The sequence below is a fragment of the Nuphar pumila genome, chromosome 13 (genome assembly GCF_984573655.1).
Source record: "Nuphar pumila chromosome 13, dmNupPumi1.hap1.1, whole genome shotgun sequence".
Taxonomy (NCBI): Eukaryota; Viridiplantae; Streptophyta; class Magnoliopsida; order Nymphaeales; family Nymphaeaceae; genus Nuphar; species Nuphar pumila.
The window spans coordinates 90,404,145-90,416,222 of record NC_143261.1 but is presented as its reverse complement, the minus strand read 5'-3'; positions in this window follow the sequence as shown (position 1 = coordinate 90,416,222).

Genomic DNA, 12,078 nt, shown 5'->3' with positions numbered 1-12,078 from the left:
GGTCTTGTCATTTGCGTTTGATTCTGCGGGACACCCATCGTGGGGGACCCATGGGCACAGATGGATGGGACACTGTCCTGGATAGATGTGTTTTTGTGTCCCACCATCCTCCCTCGAACAGGGGATGACAGGACAGTATGGACAGTTTTGAAAAAAGCAAAAAAAAAAAAAATCCTTGTCTGGGGGCTATCGGTGGACAAGACAGGATACTGTGTCCTTGTCCTCCCTGTCCGTGAATTAAACACCCAAAATAAACTAAATTGAATAATCTATTGTGTCCATATAAACCTTTTGAAATAGGGGAAAAGAGCAATGTAGTGCAAAAATAAGTTTAGACAATTGATATACAGACAAGCAAATGATGCACAATGTTTCTTCTTCTGTGTGAATATTAATTGAAGAATGTAGCCAAAAGAAATGCAGGGTTTATAACTTTGTCCATTAGGTCCACTCCATAAGGGCATGCACGTCTCAAGCATCGCGCGGGATGAAAAAGACGTCAAGAACGGTGTTTTTGACAAACATTGGACATGGCGGATAAGCGAAAAGCCGTCCGCCATGTCCAAAAAATTGCATTGTTTTCGTTCCACTCACCTGTTACGAAAGGAATAGGGACGAGGGGAACAAATTAGAAAAAAAAATATTTGCATCGACGGGCACACCCAACCCTCCTCTCTCTCTCTCTCTCTCCTATGCAGCAGCCAGAGGGGCAAAGCTCTCTCTCTTGGTGATGACTAGCGAAGTGGCGGTAGCCAGGCTGAGGGGCGAGCTCTCTCTCTCTCTGAGGCGACTAGTGAAGGGGCGACGGAGGGGCAGAGGCACTTCAAAGTGCTTACTGTGATCTGAGTCGGGGGGATGGGTTTCGTCAATCTTCAGGTAGTGGATCCCATCGTGGTAAATGAAGATTTGGAGGAAGAGGGGGTCAAAATCATCGCAAAGGAAGAGTTTTTCGGTGAGATCTCCATCGTCAAGGGAGAGGCCGATGATGTAACGCCCCAAAATATTTAACTCAAAAATTTACAAAGAATTTGTTTTTTTAAATTATAGCAAATTTTTTTTTATTAAAAATTGGGCTAAATATCTCGGGCGAGTTACATGTGATTGATAGAAGCTTCCATACCATAAAGCAAAATATCTTGAACATTGTCTTCATTAATTACATGCTAAGTAAAATCTTAATCAATAAAAATAATTATTAAAAAAATGAGTTTCATAAGACATCAATAGAATTATATGGTTTCATGGTGCCACCCACGACGATGCCCGTGATTGCTCTGTGATTTTCATTCGTTACTTGAAAATTGATAATTTAGAGAAGGTCAGACTACTCCCAATTTCTGCAAGAAACATGGTATCAATATGAGTGTGTGGTACAAGTATACATGTAAAACACTGTATGTGACAGGGTATTGATAGATCTTTGAGAAATCGAACAGTCCCATGACACTATGCACAGGTATAAAGAGACGGTACCCCTACCTCTTTTGAAGATTTGAAACTCAAATGCGAGAGTGGTTCAACGTATCCACTCGATTCTCACACCCTCTTGCCTTGTTCTTCACGGAGGTAGCAGGGAGAAAAAAGGATGTATCAAGAACTTTCATGGGACAGTAGTGGCTAGAGAGAGAGAAAAAAAAGAAATATGAAGAGAGGAATGGTGCTTCCTCTATGCGTTTTTGTAAGGACCTCCTTGTTTCCTTTTCTTTCATTTTTGTTGAAATCTCTCCATTTAATAATCCATCTAACTCTCCCTTTTCAAAACTGGTGAATATGGAAAAGTTTGGTCTTACCTTCCAAAAACGTGATCATTCAAAACTCCATTCCCCTTTTGCACCACCTTCTTTTATGAGAAGGTCTACTAAGGAAGTTTTTTTTTTTTTTTTTCAAAATTTCTGAGATTAACCCATTCATGCTTTAACTGGGTTTCCCATTTGGGATTTTCTGCCAGCCTATTGACTTAAAAACGTGTGATTCCATTGAATATCGGATCTATGATAAGTTACAAAAAAAAAAAAATTACTGTGTGAATAGAGCCCTGGTTCACGTTGTCAGTTTTGACTGCTTGATTAATGTTAATTGAGGAGTCCTTCACGTCCACATCTCTAACAGGATGGACAACTAAGATTGAATATAGGATCGATCCTATGATGTATCAAATGATGGAATCCATACTCGCGAAAAAGTTCAGATCCTCAGTTCGAAAACGGATGGGGACGGATATGTCCTAAAACCCAAGGATCTCTTCAAGTTTTGAGATCCGATGCTTTCAATCACGGCTTTATGGCGCCTTGCACCCTAAAGAGAGTCTCAAAGAAATTCCTTGGAACGTGCCCATGAGAAGGCAACCTCTTTTCGTGGTTCCATACCTTAGAAGAAACTGTGTCATAGGGTCACACAATTTGGGCCTTGGGGTTCAATTTGTGGGACACAACACAGTTTTAACATTTTAATATATGTTAACAATATTTTTAAAATTTTATTATTAATAAATTCATATTCATGTATTATACCCCTTAAAATAACATTTTTATTTATATTACAAAAATAAAAAGTACATGTTCTCTTTGTCATGCTTTTCATAAAAATGATGCATTTGTGTGTCAAATCCGCACCATACCCAGATCCATGCCTGCATCCTTTTGACATAGCATAGAAGAAACTAGTGCACCAACAAGGTTTGGAATGAGATAGGAAACAATAAGTTTGAAGAATATATACAAGGGCCATACTTGGATTTCTCAACTATATTGCTGGACTCAAACACTACCGAATCAGATTTAATCTTTTGCATTCATATCTCTCCACCCATGCCATTCCTTTTTTTTGACATTTAGAAGGAGAAACCGCCCTCAGGATCAGAGATCTAGTCACGCTGACTCTGCCAGACGTACTTACGATCACTGTCCTGCTAGCTTAAAATTCAATGAGCTTTTGTCATCCTAGCTAAAATAGCCCTGTGATCCACAATGTTCCTACAATATGATCACAAGATTCATTCCTTAGGCATTTCGTGTAAGTGTTTACGGGGGGCAGGTTATATACGTATGGATAATTAACCTTATTTGAGGGAAGCCCACACGAGGGCTCGACTTAAGGCATTCAAGTTGAAGGACATAATAAGTTTGATACAGTTCCCTCAAAAAGTATTTATTTTTCTTTCAAAAAAAAAAAGTTTGACACAGGAATGTGCCTCATTGGCCGTAAGGTCGAAGCCAGAAAACTATCTCTAATGGGGCATAGGGCAAACACCGAAACAGGGCTATGGTCAACATGACACCTCTTGGCTTGTAATGGAACATCTGAACCGTAATGTTGTTGACCTCTCTAGGTAACTTACCCCGAAAATCTAATCTAAGTCTGGTTCGAGAGGACTCCGAAGAAGCAACGCGAGCAAGACTCTGATAAGTTGAAAAAATGTTAAACCTTCCCTTTTATGCTCAGACAACAAAGAAAGAAAGAGAGAAATATAGATGTCACTTTATATCCATGCATAATATCATAAAAAAAGGATACAAATTTGTGACTGCTACTTAGTATCGACAATGGGTCTTAAAAAGTATCTAAAAGGTTGAAATTTATTTATTTGCACCCTACCGAAGTAAGGGACCATGACATATATGTTTGGAACAGATTACATTTTGAGAGATTTGAAAAAGCACTAGCTCATTGAAAGGCTCTATACATCTGCCCTTTCTCAATGCATTTCTTTAGACAAAGATTCTGTTTTTTTGCGGATGGTAAATATTTCTCAAAACATGGAGTGTGAATCAAACCCATGTTTGAATTGAAACTGAGATACTAATGCAAGTTCTTTCCTTCTGAATGAAATAGATTTATATCTTAAAGAGGATGACAATAAGTTGAAAGGGGTTGAGATTTGTACAAGTTATATGTTTCGTCACCACTTTATGAAAAATCATTAGGTGTGAATATGTCAGATATCTGTGACTTGATTGGTGAAATAGTATCTTTCTCCAAAAAAATGTTTTTTTTACCAACACAAAGAAAATATCTTGCTGCGGATGAACGAGATATGGAGGAATTGTTCATATGTATGGAGGAATTGTCCATATGTAAGATCATAATTATCGATACGGGTCTTTTCCGCATAAAAAAAGAATCTTTTATTAGAATAGAAGCAAAAGTGAAGTGAATTATTCAAGAATAGAAGTAGATTTGCTTTATAAAAAAAGATATCAATGAACTTCTATGAAATGGTTTCACTAGATTTAGCCAATTGTCCTGATTGTGAGATATCATTGAGAAATAAGAATCAGTGTCATCAAAGAATTTTCTGCGATTATTCCTAGTATGGAGTTAGTCAATCATCCACTTTGGTATCTTATTGAACAAAAATGCTGATATTGTTCCTCCATTGATCAAGAATTTTGATATTTGGGAAGTATCATGATCATCCAATAAGAAAGGTTTCAATTTATTCAAATGAATGATTTGAACACCCATTGATTCTAACAACTGATTGCAGAGTTGATCATTCACACCTTTCAATTCATAGATGTGGATCTCGAACCTATGAATGAGGATATTCCCGATACTCACAAAGAAAAAAATGACTTGGACAAAAAGGAATGAAGTGACTTAGACAAATCTTGTTTGTCGATAACCTTGGACCAATCAATCGAATGTTGATTAATACGTAATTGATCGAATACTACTTGAAAACGGTTCTTCTGTTCAAAAACAAAATGCTCCAAATGTTCCTAGAAATTCTTGCTCCCATTGGACCATTTGTATCTATATGCATTAGGATCCTGATTCATGGATCTCTCGGTTCGAGGAATAAGAGGATCAAACCATTTCTTCTGACTCTTTTTCACATTCGATAAATGTTGGTTGATCATATATTTCATTATAGTTATATGATTTAGAGTATCATTTCCTATTTGATCCCTTTGAATTTCATATTCAAAGTTGTGATCAGATCTATTCATTAAAGAGAATTTATTCGATAGATTTTTTATGTACCCATAGGTGCTATATTGGATTTGAATAAGATTTTGGATCAATCTATATTGATTGACTGCCTCCATTATGTTGTTCCTAGCAAATACCACTATTTTTTGTTTTAGATCTTCCAAACCATTCCTGCAGGAGAACCAGAAACATTTTTTTCTGATCCTTCGATAAAAAGATTCATTCACTTCATAAAAAATATGAGGTAGAACCAATGAAGAGTTCTTTTTCGATTCATCCCTGGAGTTGAATATCTCATTCAAGAATTTTTTTTATCCAACCCATAGGAATCCATAGAAAAGGTAAATCCCTTATTATCATGGTCAATTCTTCAAATTCCATTGTGGGCGATTCTTCCACAATGGAATCTGATAAGTGAGATTTTGAGTAAGTGTTTACATAATCTTCTTTTGCCCAAAGAAATGATTCATCGAAATAATGAGTCACCCATTCCGTTGAAATGGGCATATATGATATCACCAAATGCTCAAGAGTTACTCTATTCAATTCTTTTCCTTCTTCTTGTTGCTGGGCAGTGGCAGAGCTAGAAGTTTTTTGTTGGGTTGGCAGACTTCGGGTCTCAGGGACAATGCTATGATCTTGAAGAACGATCCATTTATTTGGACCAGTGGCAGAGCCAGAAATTTTCCGCTGGAGGAACAATCGTTCGCGGAGAGATAAAACTTAAATAAGCCTTTGAATTAAAATAACAATTGTTACAAACACAAACAACTAAAATAAGATAAAACCTTGAATTATACTTTTAAACTAAAATAAAGATTGTTCACTTAAGAAATACAAACAACTAAATTCATGAAAATTTTACAACGAGCATCTTCTATTTTTCATATTTTGAAAACAATCATAATTGCATAATCACTGATGGTATCAAATGTCTCCTTCTTTATGTAAGTAACCAAAGCATCATTGATCCATTCATCTCTCATTCTATTACATAGACGACTTTTGATATTGTTCATAGCTGATAATGCTCTTTCAACACTTGTTGTTGCAATTGGCAAAGTTAATGCCAACTTAATTAATAGATACACATGAGAAAAATGTGCTTTTGAGTTGCTACCATCATCTCTGCTAGCTCTGCTAAAGACTTTAAACTTGAAAACTGATCACTGTTTCACATTTCTGCAATATATATATATATATATATATATATATATATATATATATATATATATATATATATATATATATATATATATCCAATTGATTTTCAAGTCTAATTATGTTTACTCTAGAAAAGTCCTTAGGGTAAAGCTCAACAAGACGAATGAACTTATCTTTATCAAAAGCAAAAAAAGAATTTTTTGGACTCAAGCATGCCATTAAAAGGATGAGCTCTGTATTTGCTTCAGTGAAACGATCATTCAACTCTTGAAGTTGCAAATCAATAATAGCATAAAACACATCAATACGATAATGATGTAATGTGGTGATCTTTTCAACCTTACATCTTAGTCGTCCTTGAGGTGTACATGAGTCCCTTAGATTAGGAATCAGAATATCAAATCTCTTATAAAATATGGATACTTTGTTTATGAGCGAGTCCCATCCATTGTCTCTCAGACCTTGAAGGCACTGTTTTGATGTAGTGACTAAACTCATAGCATTCACAATGTTTTGATCTTTTCGATGAAGTACTTGTGAAAGGTCATCAGTTATTCCCAAAACTTTACACATCAAATGTAAGCAAAAAACAAATTCAAAATCTTGCAATTGATGATATAAAATAAATGCATTTAAACTTTTTTTTGAATATGTATCTTCTGCAATAAAATCTAACACTTGAATAATAGAAGAATACATACTGAGTAAATTAACCAAAGCATCGTAATGAGAACCCCATCGAGTATCACCAGGCCATTTGAAACCTTTATTTAATCCTCGTCCTGTTTCAAGTTCACCCAATGCAAGTGCTTTAGCAATTCACATAAATTTTTTTTCTCGAATAAGCTCAGATCTCTTGCATGAAGTGGAGAAAAAAGTTGACAACCTGCCTAATATATTGAAAAACACATCAAGCAATGCTTTTTTTTAGCAACACCAACTAATGCCAATTGAAGTTGATGTGCAAAACAATGAATATAATATGCAGATGCATTTTCATGTAATATAAGACTTTTCAATCCATTAAACTCCCCTCTCATATTACTTGCTCCATCATAACCCTGTCCACGCAAACTTGATATGCTTAATTTATTCTTACAAAATGTTTCTTCAACTGGTTGTTTGAGTGACATATAACTTGTTTCAAGAACATGCACAAGAATAAGAAATCACTCAACCACTCGACCTTTTTCATTAACAAACCGTAAAATAATAGCTATTTGTTCTTTAGTTGATACATCACAAGAATCATCAAGTAAAATAGAAAAAAAGTATCTCCAAGTTCCATGATAATAACATTTATGGTTTGTATAGAAACAACCTTGATAATATCCTTTTGTATATCAGGAGATATCAATTTGTTATTTTCTGGAGCACTTTTCAATACAACTTTATTTATGTTATCATTGATCTTTAAAAATATCTTCAACAACTCAATAAAATTTTCTCTATTAAAAGATTCTTCAGTTTCATCATGCCCTCGAACTGCCAATCCTTGACTTAACAAGTATCTGATTGCATTAACAGTTGCCCAAAGGCAAAGTCTATATTCATCTTTCTGTCGAACACTTTGTTTATAAAGTATAACATCGATATGTTGTTTTTGTTGCATCAAATTTTGACACTTCATTTGTGCTGAATTGTGAAAACTGTTAGAGCTTTCAACATGTTTATCAAATCTCTTCTTGTCTTTCCAGTTATCAAATCCTTCAGATACGAATGCCTCTGCACTAATCTTCTCTGTGTCTTTTAGCCTGAAAAGATAACACTGCAAACAATATGCTTTATGCTTACTTGTACTATAATCCAACAAATCCTTATACTCATCATACCAAGCTGGAATGAACCTTCATTTTTTGTGGTTTAGTTGAAACATACAATCTCAAGGTTGATAAGGACCTCAGATCATATATACTCTACAAACATTATCTTGGATATTAGGATGATAACTAGAAATAGAAGGACGAAGTGCAGGGTCTGCAGGTAACTCTGATTCATCAATTTTTGTTTTGCTTATTTTTTGGCTTGGTTCTCCTTCTCGAGTTATATAAGATTGATCAAAGATTGGCCTTTTCATTACAAACTTATCTATTCCTATGCAACAAAAAAAATAAGACAATGTTCTATAAGCCAAATCTCATTACAAAAAAGGATCAAGCAAAATGAAAATGACAATCTTCTATGAGGTTAGGTATCAAACTATGTTTTGTAACTAAGCAATGAGTATCAATAGCATGATATGAACTAAATCTAAAGCTCTCAATCATCAAGTGAAGGTAAAATTCTAGAGAAGGTGGCAATAGGTACCATAAAATTCTCTAAAGTCCAAGCCCGATGTGATCTCCAGTTCTTCCTCTTACATGAAATAATCAGTTTACCTCATCTAAAGTAATGCCAAGTAAGTCCAAACTTGATTTTCAGTTTGTAAGTTCTAGCAAGTAATGTCAAATCATTAAAAAGATACAAAAAAATTATCCAAGTTCTGCACGTTTCAAGAAAATCACATAAGAGAAGCATTCAGCCCGTGACTACAGGGGCTTTGCCCCTGCTGATGATCAAAATGATAAGGGGTGGAGTCCCCTGTCTTGCCAAAAAGATCAAATGGCTCATGGGCAGGGGTGAGGGCCCCTGTCCTGCCAAAAAGATAAAAGGGGCAGGGGGCAAAGCCTCCTGCCAGCAGGCACGAGGATAGAGGTGAAGGCCCCCCTGTTCTATGGGAAAGAATAAAGGAACAGGGGGTAAAACCCCCTGCCGGCAGGCACGAGGACAGGGGTGGAGCCCCCCTACACCCATCGACCTCAGATGGGTGGGGAGGGCCCGACAGAGGCAGTCAGGCCTTGCCGGCCCTCCGACAACCACTGAAGGAAAAGGGGAGGCTTTGACAGAGGCCACCCATCCTCTATCGGACCTCTGACGGCCCTAGGAGAAGGGGAAGGCTCCGACAGAGGCCACCGGCTCTCTGTCGGACCTCCAACGGTCATGGGGGAAGAGGAAGGCTCTGGCAGAGGACATCGGTCGTTTGTCGGTCCTTCGACGATCCCGATCGAACGAGAAAAGAAAAATAGAAGTCAAGGTTTACCTATGGGAGGCACTGGTGCTTATCGCGACAGGGTTGGCGCGGGGGATCAACTCGCCAAAAATCGCAGAGGAGGAAACAGAGAGGATGAGAGGGAGCTAATGGCGCTGGGGCTGTCGAAAGTCGCAACGAGAGAGAGAGAGAGAGAGAGAGAGAGAGAGAGAGAGAGAGAGAGAGAGAGAGAGAGAGAGAGAGAGAGAGAGAGAGAGAGAGAGAGAGAGAGTTGTGAGGAGAGAGAATGAGAGGGGAGGGAAGAGGGAACAAACAGAGAGCTCTGCCCCTTCCCTTTGATGATAAAGAACCCCTCAGGGGTCTGAATAAGGAAACCCCGAAGGGTTTCCTTTCACAGAGTAACGTAACGGCCGACGATGGTTGTTACAGGAGGTGAGGAGGAAGGGAGAGGGCGACATAGGGAAAGGTGTTACGAGCCCTTCCCCGTGACCCTACTCACTTAACCCTATTGGGTTCTCAGATCTGGGTCAGGTCTGGACCCAACCCGGGACCGATAAGAAATTTTGAGGTGGGAGACCGCCCACCCCTGGCTCCGCCACTGTTGCTGGGTATCTCGTTCGTACGCATATTCTCTTTATTTCCTAAGTTTCTAGTGAGTTACACAGAGAGTTAGAAAAGATCAAATCTTTGATGATTCAATCATACATGATTGAGTTGTGAAAACTTTGGGATAGGTATCCTTCACCTGAACTGAATTCTTTTCGGTTAAAGAATCTCTTTCTAGTTGCTATGGAACAATTAGGAGATTCTTTGAAAGAAATACAAAGTTCTTCTTCTGGTGGCAACATGTTATTGGGTGTTGGTCCCACTTATGGGGTTAAATCAATATGTTCTAAGAAGAAAGATTTGAATATCAATCTCATCGATATCATCTATCTCATAAGCATCATACCAAATCCCATCAATCCAATCATTTTTTCAAGAAATATGAGACATCTAAGTCATACAAGTAAAGAGATTTATTTATTGATAAGAAAAAATGTGAACAATGATTGGATTGATAATCAAATATAATCATGGGTCACGAACAATGATTTGGATTGATAATCAAATAGTTCAGTTCTCCACCTTAACGACAAAAAAAAGAATTGATCAAATTCTATTGAGTCTGACTCATAGTGATCATTTATCAAAGAATGACTCTGGTTATCAAATGATTGAACAACCGAAATCCATTTACTTATGATACTTAGTTGACATTCATAAAAAGTATCTAATGTATTATGAGTTCAATAGATCTTATTTAGCAGAAAAACGGATATTCCTTGCTCATTATGAGACAATTACTTATTCACAAACCCCGTGTGGGGCTAATAGTTCCAATTTCCTATCTCATGGAAAACCCTTTTCGCTTTGCTTAGCTCTACCCCCTTCTAAGGGTATTTTAGTGATGAGTTTTATAGGAACTGGATGATCATATTTTGTCAAATACTGAGTGAAAAACTCCTATGTTCCTTTCATTACGGTATTTTTGAACAAGTTCCTGGATGACAATAAAGGTTATCTTATTAATGATATCGATATTGATGATAGTGACGATATCGATATTGATGATAGTGACGATATCGATGATGACCTTGATACGAAGCTGCTAACTATGTTGAATGTGCTCACTATGTATATGATACCGAAAATAGACCGATTTGAGATCACCCTTCCATTAGAATTAGCAAAAGCAATGTCTCCTTGCATAATATAGATTCCAAACATTCATGATCTGTATGTGAATGAGTCGAATTACTTATCTCTCAGTCTATTAGTGAACCATCTCCCCAGAGATTATGAAAGATGTTCCACTAGAAATATTCTTGTTATTGCTTTGACTCATATTTCCCTAAAAGTGGATCCCGCTCTAATAGCTTTGAATAAATCAAATACATGCATTAAGATACGAAGGCTTCTTATTCCGCAACAATGAATGCACTTTTTCATTCTTTCATATACTAGGGGATTCTGCTTGGAAAAGAAAATGTCCCATACTAATGGATTCGGGTCCATAACCATGGGTTCCAATGCACGAGATCTTGTAGCATTTACCAATGAGGTCCTATCAATTAGTATTACATAAAAGAAATCAATTATAGACACTAATACAATTAGATCAGCTCTTCATAGACAAACTTGGGATTTGCGATCCTAGGTAAGATCCATTCAGGATCATGAGATCCTTTTCTATCAGATAACGACAACATAATTGTTGTCATTATAGAGTAAAACCCTATAACGGCAAGATTCTTTGGCCATTAGATATTGACGTTAAAGATCAATAACGACGAGATAAGGCCCTTGTCTCAAGGCAAGGTGCATTTTTTGCGTCTTGGGGTATACTTTTAACAACATTGATGTTACTCTATAATGACAACATAACTATCGTTATTATAGAGTAAAACCCTATAACGGCGAGAACCAGATCTCACAACTTTTTATTTATAACAGTGACATCTTTTGCCCATTAAATATAGCCGCTAAAGTGTTTTAACGATAATATCTAACAACCAGAGAATCTCATTGTTATACATATGTTTTTAACGACGAGATGTATGCAAGGTCAAGACATTCCAGAGGATATCCCGATCGTCATTATTGATGAAGATAATAGCAGCGAGATTCATGGCCGTAGTAAAGTAATAGCGCCAAGATTCATGACTCACTTATTGATGAAGCTAATAGTAGGGATAAAAATCTCACTATTATTGCTTTATCAATAGCGGTGAGATTTTTTCTTGCTGAAAAAGAGTCGCCACTATTGATCCTCATGCTTGTAGTGTATACATGGGTGAATTTTCATATTTCACGGACTATATATATATATATATATGGTCACATTTGGTCATGTCACCATTACCTACAAACATTCCTTTTTTGTTGTTTTTTCGTAAAACCAACCTTAC